The 19,115-nt window shown below is 40.8% G+C and overlaps 2 protein-coding genes across 2 annotated transcripts in view; both read right to left on the bottom strand.

Moving 5' to 3' along the window:
• Nucleotides 1–15,534, bottom strand: part of MRPL13 (mitochondrial ribosomal protein L13) — a 205,760-nt gene extending 190,226 nt beyond the window's left edge. The window contains exon 1 of the mRNA XM_050801633.1: nucleotides 15,525–15,534. The gene's annotated coding sequence lies outside the window, so the exon portion shown is untranslated. The remainder of the gene's footprint in view (nucleotides 1–15,524) is intronic.
• Nucleotides 1–19,115, bottom strand: part of SNTB1 (syntrophin beta 1) — a 279,233-nt gene that overhangs the window by 49,352 nt on the left and 210,766 nt on the right. The window lies entirely within an intron of this gene.

The raw sequence follows: 19,115 nt of genomic DNA, 5'->3' as shown, positions 1-19,115 counted from the left end.
AATTTCCGGTAGCCTAGGACTCTTTGGGAGAAAGAGGAGGTGCCACAGATCCCGTTTTGGGGGAAAAAACCCTCTGTTTTCCTCATGAAACCCCAGGAGTTAAAAGCTGATAAATCCCTTTCAAAATCAAAGACTGTTCTGTTTTGCGTTGTGTTATCTGATGGTTCTGAGTTTAGAGGTATCAGAAGTTACTTCGCATTATAAAAACTAGGTAGGAAATACACTTTAAGGGGTGCCTAATAGTAGTGATGGAGGGATTCTTGACTCTTTGCACACCTGGATCAGAGACACATGCTCTTGGTCACCTGGAAGATAAGGAAACATCTCCACCCCCCACTGGGAAATGAGACTCCTGTGAGGGATGGGCTGATTACAAAATGGGCTGATTGGCTTTGGGTTGCCTTTCAATGAAATGCAGGGTAGAACCACTGCACTGTGTTCTCCCATGGTATTTCCTTCCTTTTGGGGAATCCACAAACCAGTATAAAATGACACCCTTAATTTTGAGGATCCATATTTGCCTTCAGCTGCTTATTGCTACTTATTTGGCCCTAGAAATGCATGCTATTCCAGCTCTGTTCTTCCAAGGGCTTCACCCTGAAGCCAGTCATGCAATTAAGAAACTGGCAAATGAAAAATTTTACAAGTGCTGAATCTCCTGTCTATGTATTTATATGTGTTGTATGTTTATACATAAAAGAACTCTGATTAATTGGCTTAGAAAAATAAGCGCTTAAATAAATTGTCAGAAAAGTAGAAACTTTAATGCCTTTTGTTCACATGACTTTCGTAATCTTTTGGAAATAAAGAGTTCTAAAGAACAAAATGTCTTAAAATGTAGATATTTGGTTTAAATTTAGGTCAGATATCAAATTTGCTAAATGCTTTAAGGTCAAACTGTTTCTTTGGCTTTTGAAATTTATTCAATTTACCTATTTTGGAGCATTAGATTATAGATAAGGCCTGGGAACATATGGAAAGCCATGCCCACTAGCTATGCTAAAAGGAGTCAGACCTTATCTGGATTTCTGTCTGATGTCCTAGGCTCCACCACTAGTACATAATTAAAATTGCTTACTTCTCAGGTTTTTCACTAAAAATAAAAGTTGCTAAGAGTTAACATTGTAACATGTAATTGAGATCACTGGAAAAACAGTTTTACATACAAAGTGTGTAGGGAATGTGTTTTTGGTAAAAGATTATAAGAAGGCATGGGAATATAGCTTTTGTTAAAGGGAATATAATTCTGTCTAGTTCAGAGGGTTTTAAAGATTGTCTTAACCTAAAAAAGTAATGAAACAAAACAGAAGGTTTAAGTAAAGTGAAAAGGGTTTGTAAAGGGTCAATCTTATAAAAATTCTGTGGGTATAAACAAGTTGGCTAAAATTTAAAAGAAATTATTTAGCTTTTTTCCTTAAGTAAAAACATTAAAATCACACTGATGTGGAGCCAGAATCTGGGCCCATGTGTCCAAATAGCAGAGTTTTCTTAAAAAATTAATCTTTTATGTTTGATGAATAATTGTAAGGGGTCCTAAAAAGTTTATGAAAATCTTACCTTATGGTCAAACTAATTAAAACTGGATAACGATATAAAATTTTATTTGAAAAACTAGCTTTAACATTAAAAATGCACTGATGCAAACATGAAATTTGATTTTCTCTTTTCTCATGAAGACTATTTTTATGTAATGTTAATAGATAATGAAAGGGTTTTGTTTTTTCCTTTGGGTAAATGGCAAGGGAAAAAAAGGAAAAGACAGATTCAGCTGGCCTCATGCTATCTTCATTGGGTCTTATTTGGAAAGCTAAGTCTCTTCTATCAGAGTAAAGGTTTTTCTTTTTTAAAAAATTTTTGGAGTTATTTTGGCCAAATGAATGACTTATGATGACCTGGGATTGTATTTTGTGATATCCAGTGTTTTAAACCTTTGATATTTGACAAATTTTCCAAAATCAAATTATAAATTATGTCTCTTTCTATATCTAAAATATTAGGTCCTCTAAAGTCCAACGAGGACATTTGGCTTATTTGCTACAAAAATCAAACAGGAAGCATTGTCAAATATGATATGGTGTTTGGCTTTCTTTGGTCTACATTTGTGTAAATGTGTTATTGGTATATGTTCCAAAATTATGTAAAACTCCTATAATTCTAATATGACTTAGTATATGTTACCAGTAATAATTATAATTATTATGTTAACAGACTGTGTGCCACAGAGGTAACAAATTTCCTTGCCAATTGTGTCTTTAACTGTGGCAGCCCTAGAATGTTTTTGTCATCCACAGACAATTGTTGTCTTGTTTTGGTCCTCTTTAAAAGATGGCTTTATAATCAGCTATAAAATTTAACAGGTGCTCTTAAATGCAGGATTCTGATTAATAACACTGGAGATTGTGACATTAGAATAAAGGAAAAACTTTTAAATAAAAAAGTAAATGGTGGTTAGTTTACTTTGGACTATATTTGCATAAATATGTTATTAGTATATGTTCCAAATTATGGGAAACTTCTATAACATTGATATAGTTTAGTGTATATTATTAATAATTCTAATTGTTATGTAAAATTGTTGTATGCCACAGAAGTAACTAAAATTCCTAGTCAATTATAGCTTTAATAGTGGCTATAGACTTTTGTCATCCACAGACATTTTGTTTTGCTTTGGTCCTTTTCAAAAGGCAGTTTATAATCAGATATAGGACTCTAAGTGCAAGTCTCAGATAACTTTAAAAATTGTGCTATTGGAATAGAGGAAAAACCCAATCTTCTAGGACTCTCATGAAAAGCTAATGTGTTAAACATTGCTAAGGCTTTTGTTTTCAGAGTCAAGGGAACTTATTTGTTTAGAGCCATTTGGAACTTTTAACAACTGAGTAAAATATACTCCTGTGAACAAAATTTGAAGCATATTTATTTCTCCCTACCTGATTTCTTCAAAATTTGGAAACTATTTGTGAATATTCTCAATTTATGGCAGTGTAGTTAATTGCATAAGTGCAATAAAAATCTGTTTTCTTTTGTAACAGGACACAATTGGAGAAATTGGTTATTTTACCAAGGCTTTCACTGAAATGGCATGATTCCTTTAAAGAATCAAAGTTAGCTTACAGAGCCAATTAAAGCCCATGGGAGAGTTTGGCCTCATACCTTGTCCATGCAGAGTCCCTGTACAAGGTTCCTGACCGGTGGTAAGTAAAGAATATTACTTTCTAACAGGCCCAGGAACCCCAAGTTATCTTGGGACCTCAAGAGGAGAGGAATTTGCCCAATCATAGATATTTAAGGGTATAAACCCATGGTTGGGCTCAGCTTTTAAAAAGTCTTACCTGAGATCCTTCATGGAACAGAGTTCTATCAAAGCCAATTTAAAAAGCCTAAGTGAAAAATAATTATTTTTGCTGCAATTTAAGCAAATAATCAGGCCAAGTATAGTAAGACTGAAGTTTATTTTGTAAACAAATCAGTTCTATCTGAATTTGCTTTTAATAAAAATGGGGACTGGAGGCTGGGCACGGTGCCTCATGCCTGTAATCCCAGCATTTTGGGAGGCCAAGGTGGGCAAATCACGAGGTCAGGAGTTCGAGACCAGCCTGACCAACATGGTGAAATCCCGTCTCTACTAAAAATATAAAAATTAGCCAGGCATGGTGGCGTGTGCCTGTAATCCCAGCTACTCAGGAGGCTGAGGCAGGAGAATTGCTTGAACCAGGGAGGCAGAGGTTGCAGTGAGCCGAGATTGTGTCATTGCACTCCAGCCTGGGCAACAGAGGGAGACTCCATCTCAAAAAAAAAGAAAAAAAAAAGGGACTTGAAAGAGAAAAATATGTTGTTAGCTGTTTTTTCCTGCAGTTTAGACTAAATTCTAAATTCTTTGTGGATTAAAAGTCCCCAAACTAATGCCTTCAAATCTTCGCTTTTAAAATTGGGAATCATGCTCCTCATCCTATAGGACTTGTTACACTGCAGTAAAACTATAGATAAGAGTGTGGGCTGGGCGCGGTGGCTCAAGCCTGTAATCCCAGCACTTTGGGAGGCCGAGACGGGCGGATCACGAGGTCAGGAGATCGAGACCATCCTGGCTAACATGGTGAAACCACGTCTCCACTAAAAAATACAAAAAACTAGCCGGGCGAGGTGGCGGGCGCCTATAGTCCCAGCTACTCGGGAGGCTGAGGCAGGAGAATGGCGTGCACCCGAGAGGCGGAGCTTGCAGTGAGCTGAGATCCGGCCACTGCACTCCAGCCTGGGCGACAGAGCAAGACTCCGTCTCAAAAAAAAAAAAAAAAAAAGTGTGAACATTTTTGCCATGCAAGCCTTGGAAGCCCAGCCAGGCCTGCATGCATTGCTGAGACAGTTGCAAAGTGGTTCCACTCTTCTCACCTTGGGGTTCACTCCAATCCCCACTACATCCCCTGTCAGCAGGAAAAAGCCGGAGCACTCAATAACCTTTTCCCATCTTCATAGCCTACAGCTTAAGATTAAGGTGTTATAAAACCCAAAGGGAGGGATTGAAACCACCTTTGCAAAATTATGACTGAGACAGTAAAAGAGATCTAACTTAACTGACTCTATCTTGCTTCTAACCTCCAAATTACTCTTGTTCATTCCGGGGTGTAGGCTGAACTAGCTCAGGGAGAAACTTGGTTTATAGTTTATAGTTTAAACAAAGATGGTAACAGCCCTTTCCCAAAGCAGACCTCCTTCTTGCCTGGGGACTAGATTGCCTCTCTAGATCTAACATGAGCCACAAGATTAGAAATTATGGTTTAGGAGTCATGCAGCTGGAGGTTACAAGATTCTGACCCTCCTTAAACTGCTCCTAAAATCAGTGCTTGAGATATTCTGTAGACCCTGTACTTGATGGATCAGCTGGGCCCACCCAGATCAATAAACTGGTTCATCTGCTCTTGTGGCTCCCACCCTGGAACTGACTGAGCACAAGAAGACAGCTCTGACTCCCTGTGATTTCATCTCTGACCAATCAGCACTTCTGACTCACTGGCTTCCCCCCGCCCACCAAGTTATCCTTAAAAGCTCTGCTCCCTGAATGCTGGGGAGAGTGATTTGAGTAATAATAGAACTCTGGTCTCTGGCACAGCTGGCTCGGCGTGAATTACTCTTTCTCTATTGTAATTCCCCTGTCTTGATGAATCGGCTCTGTCTAGGCAGCTGGCAAGGTGAACCCCTTGGGTGGTTACATCCAGAATACATACAGTACTCTCAAAACTCAGTAATAAGAAAGAAACTCAACAAAAATGAATATAAACAGACAGTTCAGCAATGAAGATACACACAAACCTCAAATAAGCACGTTAAAAGATGTGCAAACATAGTCATTAGGGAAATGCAATTTAAACTACATGAGATATCACTACACCCTTATTAAAATGAATGGAATTAAAATGACTGACCATACCAAGTGTTAATGAGGATGTAAAGAAACTGAAATTCTCATACATTGTTGAGACTGAATAATGGGATAACCATTTTGAAAAATGCTGTGGCAGTTTCTTTTAAACATGCATTTACCATTTGATCTAGTGATTTTACTCCTAGATATTATTAACCCAAGAGAAATGAAATATGTGGCCATATGTAAACTTGTATAGAAATATTCTTAGTAGTTTTTAGTATCCATAGTTCAAAAAGCCCAAATGTCCGTCAATAGGTGAATGCATAAGCTAATTGTGTATCTATGCAATGGAACAATAATATTTAGCCAGAAAAAGGGAATAAACTATTGGTACATGCAACACCATGGATGAATCTCAAAATAATTTTGCAGAGTGAGAGAAGCCACACAAAAGAAAGAAAAATATGCATACTGAATAAAATTATAGAAAATGCAAACTGATCTATAGTGATAGAATGCAAAACAGTGTTTTCCTGGGAAAGAAAAAACTATATATAGTGTTGTTTGGGAAAAGCAGCTTCTAAAACAGTGAAACATCTTGGTAACTTTTTTTTTTTCATAGAACTACACACGGAAATAATTATCTCCAAAGGATAGAATTTTGGGTAATTTTTGTTTTATTATTTTATTGAAAATAAACCACAAATAGGAATTACTTATGGATTTTTTTTTTCTTTTTTTATTTTTTTGACAGAGTCTCACTCCTTGCATAGGCTGGAGTCCAGTGGCATGATCTCAGCTCACTGCGACCTCCGCCTCCCAGGTTCAAGCGATTCTCCTGCCTCAGCCTCCCAAGTAGCTGGGATTACAGGTGTGCCACCACTCCCAGCTAATTTTTGTATTTTTTTTAGTAGAGATGGGGTTTCACCATGTTGGCCAGGCTGTTCTCAAACTCCTGACCTCAGGGGATCCACCCGCCTTGGCCTCCCAAAGTACTGAGATTACAGGCGTGAGCCACCTCACCTGACCTACTTATGTAATTTTCTAAATGCTGTAATAAAAATATGTCAAAGAAACATATGTCTTCTATTGAGATAAGGAAGGAGGTAAAGAGACAAAAGAGGCCTGGTGTTGCACTATTTAAACCAGAAAGGTCACAAGACTATCAAAATTCCTGGGCATCCTGTCCTCAGAACTTCCTACTAAGGCATAAAGACAGGAAATTAATAATAAGAAAGTGGCCCAAACCCACTATATTTTCGGTCAGTTTTCCAGTTTTCTTTTTTCCCTTTGCATACTTGCAGAAACGGAGTAGATGTTTTACAAGTTATCTTATTTACTGAGCATGCAGAAGGTCAGATGCTAATGTACTCTAACAGAGGCCCTAGATGACTCTATTAAAAGTAATGCCTTGGTGTCTGGGACTTCATAATGAAGCCAACCTTAGGGCAGAGCACACATATCTAAGGAGATAAGTGTGCAGCCCAGGTTTTAAATCTCCTCTCTACCTACAGCATTGCAGGAAGAGGAGGTAGAAGGCAGAGGAAGGTCTGTGTAGGCTTCATCATAGCACAGGGCCATGTCAACCACATGAACTTGGCCTTTCAATTGCTTCGCCTCATTTGCTCACTGCTAATGAGACAGTATTTCAAAATGGATACACTCCAAAATGCATTCCAGTTAAGTGGTTCCAATGTCTTTTCTTGCTTTAAAATGGTTGTTGGTAGGCCAGGCGCGGTGGCTCACACTTGTAATCTCAGCACTTTGGAAGGCCAAGGAGGGCAGATCACCTGAGGTCAGGAGTTCGAGACCAGCCTGGCCAACATGGTAAAACCCTGTCTCTACTAAAAATACAAAAATTAGCCTGACGTGGTGGCACACGCTTGTAATCTCAGCTACTTGGGCAGCTGAGGCGTGAGAATTGCCTGAACCTGGGAGGCGGAGGTTGCAGTGGGCCAAGATTGGATCATTGCACTCTAGCCTGGGCGACAAGAGTGAGATGCTGTCTAAAAAAAAAAAAAAATTCCTATTGGAGTTTGACCGGGCGCAGTGGCTCACACTTATAATCCCAGTACTTTGGGAGGCCAAGGTGGGCCTCCTGACCACAAACTGGTCAAGAATTAGAGACCAGCCTGGCCAACATAGTGAAACCCTGTCTCTAGTAAAAATACAAAAATTAGCCGGGCATGGGGGTGCACACCTGTAGTCCCAGCTGCTTGAGAGGCTGAGGCAGGAGAATCGCTTGAACTCTTTCTCTAAAGATATACTATTTAAAAGGTTTAAATCACTATGAAAAACAGGTGTTACTGTTCCCACTTTATAGAAGATGAGATTAAGGTTCAAAACTATTAAGTGGCGGCTGGGCGCAGTGGCTCACGCCTGTAATCCCAGCACTTTGGGAGGCCAAGGTGGGCAGATCATGAGGTCAGGAGTTCGAGACCAGCTTGACCAACATGGTGTAAACCCCGTCTCTACTAAAAATTCAAAAATTAGCTGGACCTGTAATCCCAGCTATTCAGGAAGCTGAGGCAGGAGAATTGCTTGAATCCGGGAGGCGGAGGTTGCAGCAAGCTGAGGCCAGGCCACTGTACTCCAGCCTGGGTGACAGAGTGAGACTCGGTCTCAAAAAAAAAAAGGCTGTTAGATTCTACTTGGGTTACTCTGCATCCCTGTTTTACTGTACGTTCAAGATAAACACAATTAAGTTGGACTAATAAATTGCAAGAAACGGACCCATTTGCCTGAGGCTGTGGCTCGATAAGTTTTAGCTGAGTGGCCACCCTACACCCTCCCTCGCCTCTGGAAAAGCCGATTGGAGCCCTGCTGAAGGATTACTTCAGGGAGAAAGAGTGTCCCCCATTTCTTTCTTTCTACTTAACTCCCCTCCGAGGAAAGAAGCGTTATTAATCTGATTGTTCAGACCTAAGAACTGTCATTGGCCTCTTTTAATAGGAGGCATTGTCACGTTTGTCAGCAGTGGGTGTCTGTGATCACTACCCTATCACTCAAGTCCCTGTGTCTGCACAGTGAGAACACACACACCTGGCTGACCCTGGGGCAGACTAGCCAGTTTGGTCCACCCCGTTAACTCACTTTGTAGACCTCAGCATTCCAGAGTGCACAGGAGGCAAGACACATGGCTTAGGCCATGCTCTGTATAATCTGACATTTATCTAGAGTTTGGCATTAGCGCTTACTGGGCACTTGCTCAGCTATTAATGTGTTTGCTTGTTATTATTGTTGTTGATTCCCATTAGTTCATCATTCCTTCTGGTTCTCAGTTGGGAGCCAAAGAAGGGAGAAAGGGTGAGTCATTACATTACCAGCTCCTACTACGATCTCCCACCCGCCCCACGCAGCACCCTGGGAGAAATCCTGGCTGGCCATGAACTTAGACCACAAACTGGATTTGCTGTGTGCCCCCCTTGCCATTTCCACGGTGAATGATTTTGTGTGCATTCTCTGTGACTACGTTGTTTTTACTCCTTGACAGCTTATTGTGTCCCTTCCCTCCCTCCAGAGAAACCCTGACTCCATGACTGTGAAACTGTTTTCACCTCCCAGATCCAGATTTCTGGATCTAGACTTGCTTTCCTCATCATCCCTTCTCTTATAAAGGGATGACTTTATGAGAAGTCTTTTGACTCCTAGAAGGCTTTCTCAGCAACGATCCCATTTAGAGTCAAAATATTTATTGGCCACACACCCTCAGTGTCTTGGCTCAACTGGGAACACCCGGGTCTCCCAGGGGACACAGCCATTGCCTCAGGACAGCTTCAAAGTACCAGCTGTTGAAAATGAAGGCTTCTTTTTTGTATGAAAATAAATTCCTTCTAGTGCTTTGTAATGGATTGTTCTTTAAACCTGTAAACATTCCCTTTTCATCTGTTTACCTGTTTGCTTAGCTCATCTTTCTCTGAGCAAAGTCTAAAAGCAACTTTCAAGTCCATGCCCTGCCTGAATTATACAATATTATGTTTCAATTGAATTATGACCAATTCAATTAGGTCAGAATTGTTTGAGATTTGCTCTACCTTTGGATCTCTTAAAAGTGTAGTAAGTTAGGGCCAGGCATGGTGGCTCATGCCTGTAATCCCAGCACTTTGGGAGGCCGAGGTGAGCGGATCACCTGAGGTCAGGAGTTCGAGACCAGGCTGGCCAACACTGTGAAACCCCGTCTCTACTAAAATTACAAAAATTAGTTGGGCACGGTGGTGGGTGCCTGTAGTCCCAACTACTCGGGAGGCTGAGGCAGGAGAATTGCTCGAACCCAGGAGGCGGAGGTTGCAGTGAGCCGAGATCGCACCACTGTACTCTAGCCTGGGCGACAGAGTGAAACTCCATCTCAAAAAAAAAAAAAAAAAAAAAAAAAAGTGTAGTAAGTTAGAAGAGCAGTTAGGAGAAAAGAGATTTAGGGAAAATGTAATATGTTTGATTTTGAGTCATTTAAAGCTGGTGATTTAAAAATCTATGTGACAGGGAAAGAATTCTTTCTATCAACGGAGGAAAGGGCTGAGGGAGTGAACATGTATGACAGTCTACTCTGATGAGTCTTATTGTGGGTTAAATTGTGTTCCCCAAAATTCATATGTTGAAGTCTTGACCCCAGTACCTCAGAATGTGACCTTATCTGGAAACAGGGTCGTTGCAGATGTAATTAGTTAAGTTGGGATGAGGTCGTATTGGAATAGGTTGGGCCCCTAATCCACCATGACTGGTGTGCTAATAAAAGGGGAAAGGTGTACACAGACATGTACACAAGGAAGAGGCCACGTGAGCATGAAGGAAGAGACCAGGGTGATACGTTTCCATGCCAAGGAATGCCAGAGATTGCCAGCAATCTGGTGGTCACCTGAAGCCAGGAGACAGGCATGAAACACATTCTTCCTTATAGTCGTCAGAAAGAACCAACCCAGCTGACACCTTCATCTCAGAATTTTAGCCTCCAGGACTGTGAGACTATACATTTCTGTAGTGTAAGCCACCCAGTTTATGGTACTTTTTAATGGCAGCCCTTACAAGGGCATTTGAGCACTATGCTGTAGTTCACCACTCTTAATCCTTTCAGCAACACTTTAAGGTATTTATTATTATCCCCATTTACGGAAGAAGAAACTGTGGTTCTGAGAGGTTATGTCCTGGCTAAGCACAGGCAGTTAGAATTATAAAGTCACTCATGTGGCTCATGTGGGGAGCTCGTTTGGACTGTCTCCTCTCAGTTGGAGTGCACGGGCCCAGCTCAGTGCACATACTTCTCTTTGGGGTTCTTCGTTCTGTCGTTCTTTCCTGCCTCCTGGCATGTGAGGCTTCACTCAGGCCAGATGTCAGTATGTTGGTCCAAATTCCTAAATTCCCCTCTTAATAATCAAAGCTCTTTATTCCCCAAGCCTCACATCTGATTAAAGTAATTGAAGACTAAGGTGGAAATGAGTCATAACCCTTAATATGTTGTTCCAGTAAGAGACCTTTCTATTTATAACAAGTGGCTGGGGCAAAATTGGTCCCTTATGTTTACTCTTTATTGCACAATTGAAGGGCTAGTAAATGAAACATAGTCTGTTCTCTAAAGGAGGTGAAACATTTCCATTATTCTATCAATTCAGTTTGCATGATTCTGTTACGTTAGCAAATGCTGGTTTTTCGCTGGTGTTTTTTGCTCACCCCAGGGCAGATATTTGCAAGTTTCTAAAAGAGTGAAGTCCAATGTAATATGCTGTGCAGTTTAAAATCAAACGCGTCATATGTTTAACAACATATAACACGAATACAGTAGGCTATGAAACAGCATTTGAGTCACTATCAAAGTTAGGCTATGAAACAGCATTAGCAACTCCCAAACTTTTTGAGATATCTGCAGTCTAGGAAGTTAAGTGGCTCTTGACCTTTCCAGCTCATGGGATAGAAAACACTGGACACAAAACACATCCCTTAAGCAATGTTACACTAGCTATATTAACCACAGAATCTTCTAGAAAATGAGTCATAAATTCAGATTATTACAGAGGACCAGGTATACAAAGAGAAATAACTTCCATTTCACTTATGAGATAACCTCTTTTCAGGAATCAGTCAACTATTACCAGGAATGATGGTGGGCATGGCATTGCCAAATCTTCCAGTGTTTCAAGAGAAGCCAGGAATCTGAATGTTTTTATGTAAACTTTCCCTATGTTTAAAAGCTAGTGTATTCGTTTCCTATTGGTGCTGCAAGAAGTTTCCACAAACTTGGTGGTATTTGCTATCCTGTAGTGCTGGAAGTCAGATATCCTGAAATCTTGGTGTTGGCAGGGCTGGTTCCTTCTGCAGGCTCTGGGGAGAACCCACTTCTGTGCCTTTTCCTGCTTCTGGGTCCCCCACATCCCTTGGCTCATGGCTCTGCATCATGTTACCTTTCTTCCCGCTGTTTCCGTCACCACATTGCCTTCTCTTGCTTCTGACTCTCCTGCCTCCCTTTTATAAGGACACTTGTGATGACACTGGGCCCATTTGGATGATCCGGGATCTTCTCTCCATCTCAAGATCCTAAACTTCATTGCATCTGCAAAGTTCTCTTTCCCAGGTAAGTCAACACACTTACAGGTTCTGGGGGTTAGGACGCGGACGTCCTTGTGGGGAACGTTATTGTGACTACCTCAGTTGGCAATGAATTTAAGTTGAAAAATAATGTATGGAGCGAAATGACAGGAAGTCTGGAATTTGCTTTAAAATCCCTCCCTTGTCCCTTCTAAAAATGGGCAGATGGGGGAAACAAGGTAGATAAAATAGTGACAGTTGTTGAAACTGGAGGTTCATTATTGTTTTTTATTTTCCTTTATGTAAGTTTTAAGAATCCCTATATGGCTGGGTGTGGTGGCTCACACCTATAATCCCAGCATTTTGGGAGGCCGAGGCGGGTGGATCACCTGAGGCCAGGAGGTCAAGACCAGCCTGGCCAACATGGTGAAACCCTGTCTGTACTAAAAATACAAAAATCAGCTGGGTGTGGTGGCACATGCCTATAATGCCAGCTACTCGGGAGGTTGAGGCAGGAGAATCGCTTGAACCCGGGAGGCAGAGGTTGTGGTGAGCCAAGATCGCACCACTGCACTCCAGCCTGGGCAACAGAGTGAGACTCTGTCTCAGGAAACAAACAAACAAAAAACCCAACAACAATAACAAAAAGAAAACTAATGTTTTATGGGAGGAAAATTGTATGTGGCAGCTTTTAGAGTTCAGTACCTTTCAAAGTTCTTGAGGCACAGTTCTCACAAATTATAAAGATCTCCACAATAATCCTCTGGCCCAACCTACTATCCATTTCCCACTCCTTTACTAATTTCTTCTAGTTCTGAAAAATAAGACTCTGGAAAATTTAATCTTGTGTGGGATGCCTGTCCTTTGTGTATCATGGTTCCATACCTTACATATCCTTAGCCCCTGCGGAATGACTGGAGTACAGCGGTGTTCAACAGATACTTGCTGAACTCTGAGCAACTAAAGTCACACCTAGTCAACTGTGCCTTAGGTCCCCCCGCCAATGAATACTGTAAACTGTTTAAGCATCATTGTTTGAAGCGCTCAGAAGCCTGAGATCTATGCGCTGTCTCACGGACCTTCTTCGCCCACCCATGGCTCCAATTCCCATTTTCCTTCATTAGGTGTGAGCAGTCCATACTCAGCTTCCAGAAATGGATGAAAGGCTGCTTCTAATCTGTGACGCTCACAGATAATTAAATTAGCCTCCTCTCAATGTAGTGGGGAAAGCTATTTTACTTTCATTAACTCCAAAGGGCCATTTCAATTAAAGTCTCTATTTGGTAAACAAGTTAGCTTTGACTTACAGCCTTTACTTCCTTAACTTCCAGGAAAGATGCCCTTTAAAGGGATGCTGATGTGCAGAAATTGACAATTTTTTTTTAAAAAAGCTATCTTTTGAAGGAGAGAGAACATTATTGCTAAATCCAAACAGAGCAAGCTCTTTGGGAAAAAAAAATGTATGCTTCAATATCCTGTGTTTTGTTTTCAAAGGATAAAAGGTGGGGCATGTTTGTGGGCTTCCTTGTCTACTTCCTCATTTTATTTTTCTGTCAAAAAAGAAAACCAGAAGTTCTTTGAAGGAAGAAAATGTTAAAATGTAGGGAGTGTCTGGCCTCCACATCACACCAACATTTCCTAAACTCATGGCCTGGCATTATGGCTATTCAGTAATGTCAGACACCATAATACCATTTACTATATGAACAAAACATCAACATGCTTGCTTCCAGTGCGATCTATCAAAGCTTTACAACTAACCAACCAAACAAAAACAAACAAGAATTGATTTTAGAGAAATCGTAAAACTGTATTCCAAGGACCAAGTGACAAACAAATTCTGAAGCCCACTTACCCTGCTTTAAACTCCTTCATAAAACCTGCCCCAACTGGGAATAGCCATTTTTTTTTTCGTCTGACTTCCTGGCAGCAAGGAGGGAATATAGTAGTAAGGACATAAATCTTATCTGACACTTCTAGTTCGCAACTCAGCTTAGTTATTTTCACTGTGATCTTAAAGAAGTTACTCATCTTCTCCATGCTGCAGTTTCCTCATGTGTAAAATGGGGATATTACTTCTCTAAGACTGTTAGGAGGATGGAATTAGATAATGTATTTAAAGATGTTTCTCAAAATTTCATTGGTAGGTTATCTGCTTCAGAATGAGCGGGGTTGCTGGTTACAAATTCAGAAGTCTGCTCCTCCTGGGATCCAATTATTCAAAAGTGCTGTGGGTGTCTCACAGAAATCTAGATCTATAGGGAGGTGCCTGGGTAAGTCTTCTGCATATTATTGTTTGAGCATATCTGTAATAAACATCAGTTACCATCACTATCATCATAATGTATATACTACTCATTTTCTACCAGTGACCAGTCTCCTTGGATTCCCTGCCTTGTATCACTGGGTATTTGCTATAAATAGATTCTTGAATCCCTGAGTCACTGAATCCTGGTATCCAGGAATTGAGACCACACATCTGTATTTATACACCCTCTTTTGAGGACTCTGATGTGCAGCCTGCTTTGGGAATCACTGACCCATGTAATTCATCCTGATACTGGATTATAGCCCTTTATTACTTAATCATTTAGCCAGTGTCTACAATGATATCACAAATGCTCGCTGAGATCAGTTGACCTGAATAAAGGTACATCTGCCAAAGTAACCTCCAAGCTATGAGAAGCTCTGCTCAGGGATTTCCTCTTCTTCATTTCTTTCTAATGTTATATTTGTGAGCATTTGATTCATTCACAGTAATTTTTCCAAACTCTAAGTCATTAGTGTACCACTGTCATGACTTTTGTTGTATCCACTTGTACTGCTATGGGAATTGCCAATTGCTCATCCATCTTAGTCAATTCTGGCTGCTATAACAAATTACCATAGACTGAGTGGCTTAAAGAACAACATTATTTCTCACAGTTCTGGAGTCTAGTAAGTACAAAATCAAGGGGTTGGGAGACCTGGTGTCTGATGAGGGCCCACTTCCTGGTTTGTAGATGGCTATATTCTCATTGTATCCTCATATGGTGGAAGGAGCTAGCTAGCTCCCTTGACTCTTCTAAGAAGGGGACTATCCCATTCATCATGAATTAGGTCATCTAATTAGGTCATTAGTTCCCATCATGACCTAATGACCTTTCATGACCTAATGACCCACCCTCATGACCTAATTACCCTTACCCCCACCCCAGGCCCTGCTTCCAAATATCACCATATTGGGATTAGCATTTCAGTATATAAATTGTTATGCAGAAACAATCATTCAGTCCATTGTACTACCCAGAATCTACTCTTTCCTTCTATTTCCTAAAATAACTCCAAAATTATTAGAAGTGATAATATATCCAACCAGAAAATTCCATTTTCCAGCTCCAGCTTATTTTGCACATTCACCCTCCTCTAACAATTCCAACACCTCAGTCTTCCACCTCCACCCCATTAGGCTCAGTCAATATCCAAGTTCACATTCCCATGGACAGGCTCAGTCTACACTGCAAAGAATCTGCTTCATGCAGCTGTCTTTATGGCAGCTGGCAAATTCTTTGTAGTTATCAAACAGGAAATGATGTAAGTGTGATTTCCAAATAGAAAAGTAGCTGTGAAAATATGAGGTGACATGCTTTATTCCTCTCTCTCACTTTATTTTCCCCCCCTCAAAATTCTCTTTTGCCATGAATGATACATAGGTGGCCAACATGCTCCTTGCTGGAGTTGAATCATGAAGCTGCTTTCTTCTGTCTTTTAATTTCCTACCAGTACCTAACATCAGCCTGATTTAAGTAGATAACAGTATCCATTTCATAGGATTATTGTGACAATCAAATGTGGTAACAGATGCAAAGTAGGAAGCACAGTAATCATTATATAGAGTACTTGCAAGAATGTGTGTTGTAAAAGTGCATGCCGTAATGATTAATGCTTTCTGGAATCACCACACTCCCTGCTGGTCGTGTGGGGCCCATCACATATGAAATGACATCTGCTGTCTTACCAGCATATCCTTACCTAAGTCTCATCTTTGCTTCTCCTGTGTTCATTATAGGTTTCTTTCTTTTCTCTTTTTTTTTTTTCTTTTCTTTTTTTTTTTGAGACAGAGTCTTGCTCTGTAGCCCAGGCTGGAGTGCAGTGGTGCAATCTCGGCTCACAGCAACCTCCACCTCCCGGGTCCTGGTTTAAGCAATTCTCCTGCCTCAGGCTCCTGAGTAGCTGGTATTACAGGCATGCACCATCATGCTTGGCTAATTTTTGTATTTTTAGTAGAGATGGGGTTTCACCATGTTGGCCAGGCTGGTCTTGAACTCCTGACCTCGTGATCTGCCAGCCTCGGCCTCCCAAAGTGCTGGTACTACAAGCGTGAGCCACTGCGCCCGGCCTCATTGTAGGTTTCAACCTAACACATGTCACTCTCATTCTCTGAAATGACATACCTGCAAGGCATTACAGTTTCCAAGAGAGAACATCTGCAGAAGTAGGTACCACACAAAACATATACCAGCCTAAAAGTCAGCATCGTGGATCCTCAGATGCTTCTCTCCCAGATTTTCCTCTGTCCTTGGATCATCAGCAAGTTGTGAAAATTAGCCACACCAAACTCCTCCTCAAGAACATGCTTTTTGTCTTTTCATATTTCGCTTCTAACAATTTACTTCTTCCTCCAGCATCTTCTTATGTGTTCCTCATTTACCAAGCTCTGTGAGATTTAGTCTACTTCATCCTGCCTTTTAACCCTTTGAGAATGGGTGACCTTTTCATCATAGTCAACTTTTCCCTCTATCCCTGTTAAGACCTAGGGGTCAAAAGTGTACATGCTATTCTAGATAGATTTGTCACAGATGCATAGCAACCCTGGGACCTCCTTGCTCTCTGCCAGGAAGGAATGTCTGAGAATAACGCTGGCTTTATACCTCACAATGTGAGGAGTATGAGGTTTTGGACAGAAAACACATTATCCATGACAATGCTATGGGCAGTAGATGTACTGCAGCTGGTATCAACAACTGCCCTGTTTTTATGGCTCTGTAAATGCTTCCTTTGCACCTATTCTGGCACCTCTTCTTTTAGCCTCATACTAACCTCACCCCAACAAATTTTTGAGTCCTTTAGAGCCTTGTTCCCCTGGGTGTCCTATGCAATCCAATACATAAAAATTCAGTTCTCCTCTTTTCCTCATTGTGTGCAAAGAGTGTGATTTAGGATAAAGAAGGTGATTTCCTTGATATGCAAGCATTTCAGTCTCAGTGGCTACAAAGATCCATTTTCATTAAATTGCAAAAGGGGACAGCTCAGTTAAAGATGATGATGATGATGACATAACAAATAAAAAATAGACCACTTCTGTTTAATTTTTCACTACTTTCTCATAAAGGAAATAGTAAGGGTCAATCTTTTCCTACTGCTTCTATTATGATAGTCACTAATTATATACAGTTGACCCCATTCATGAAGAAAGCTAAATCATCTATGAAAATCAATTTCATTTTATTAAAAAGTGTGAAAGAGGCTAAAAGCTTTGAGAGAAAGCTACTAAAAATATAAATTAACAGTCCAATTTCAAGCCAATAAGCAGATTTTTTTTTTTTTTTTTCCAAGAGCGAGGGCCTGGCTCTGTCACCCAGGCTGGAGTGCAGTGTCGTGATCATGGCATACTGCAGCCTCAAACTCCTGGGCTCAAGGAATCTTCCTGCCTCATCCTCCTGTAGCTGGGACTACAGGCATGTGCCACCACACCATGATTTTTTTTTTTTTTGGTAGAGTCACACTGTTGCTACATTGCCCAGGCTGGTCTCGAACTCCTGGCCTCCAGCAATCCTACCATCTCAGCCTCCCAAAGTGCAGGTGTGATCCACTGTGCCTGACCAAGCAGAGAATTTTTTTAAAAATTCATTTATACCATTAGAACAGCCTATCCCAACTAAATGAGATAATGTGTATTCTTTCATGCTATAAATATTTGCATGAAATATTTGCACATATATGCTATGTGCCAGACACTGTGCTGGGAGCTAGGCACTTTGTGACAAACAGAAGTAGACAAGCTCTACCTCAGCTGGAGCTTTTAGGCTGGCAGAGAGGACAGGCATTACATAAGCCATCAAATAAGGAAAGAAATATATCATAAACTGTGGTAACTGTTGGTATTCATCATGAGGCATATATAAGAGCTCTATTGAGTCAGTTTCCCTTTCTCCTACTCTGGGGTCTTTGCAATTCCTAATTCTGAATAAGTGAATTAAACGCCACTGGGGAGGTATTAACAAGGGCCGGTGAATCTGCTGTATACACCTGGAATAACGCTGCTGGCGTTCCGTAAATATTTCTGCAAACAGCAGATTCCTTTGCATATGATCCTTTCCCCACACCCCGTTCCCATGGCTTTTTGTTGTTGTTGTTGGCTAAATGTTTACACAGCTGTTAAAATGAAAAAGGGAGAATAAAACAACTTTGAGGACACAAAACAAAAACAAAAAAACTCAGACACTGCTATCTTGCTTTGATTTTCCATCTTCTCAAACTTAAAAAAGAATCAGTTGTAAAGTTTTGATTCACAGGGTAGATCATGAGGAGAACTATGAGGTCAGTAAAGTTTAATCGTGGTGCCGGGGGTGATACTCAAAATATTTAACAACCGGCACAGACTCCCACTGAAGCAGGCACTGAAAGGAAAGATGCCCTAAGCCTAGGCAGTGCACAGCAGCTGAAAAGCCATCCGGGGGCAGCCTCGCATGCTCACACCACATTTCTTCTGCCTTCCATTATGTCTCAGCACCCTTGGGTCTCATGTCTGAGTCCATTATCTCAAGGTCTCGCAGCCAATCAAATACTTATTGAATACATCCTGTGTCACTCCATCCCAGGAACTGGACAGTGAGTAAGGCTCAAGTAGTCCTTGTCCTAATGGGACTCAGAGTCTCTGCTGGTGATGGATAAAAGGAAGGAAACAAACAAATGATGAGATAAAGGAGAAAGAAGAAATGACTCCATTTAAATAGACTCATTCTTACAGGAGGGTTAGGGCTTAAAGAGTTAGTCTTATAAGCGGTATTTGCATCTTAAGAAGAGACAAATCATTAAGCCAAATAAATGAATTGTTAATGATAGGATTTCAGCCGTAAAACGGCAAAATGAGAAAATGATTTGGGGAGATGGCACATTGGACAGAGGTTTTTCCTAATCACATAAATCACCTCGTCTGGAAAGCTATCTGGGGATTCTATTTTTAAAGCTGGCCCAAATTCAC

This window comes from Macaca thibetana, chromosome 8, assembly GCF_024542745.1.
Source record: "Macaca thibetana thibetana isolate TM-01 chromosome 8, ASM2454274v1, whole genome shotgun sequence".
Taxonomy (NCBI): domain Eukaryota; kingdom Metazoa; phylum Chordata; class Mammalia; order Primates; family Cercopithecidae; genus Macaca; species Macaca thibetana.
This window is presented reverse-complemented; position numbering and strand designations above follow the sequence as displayed.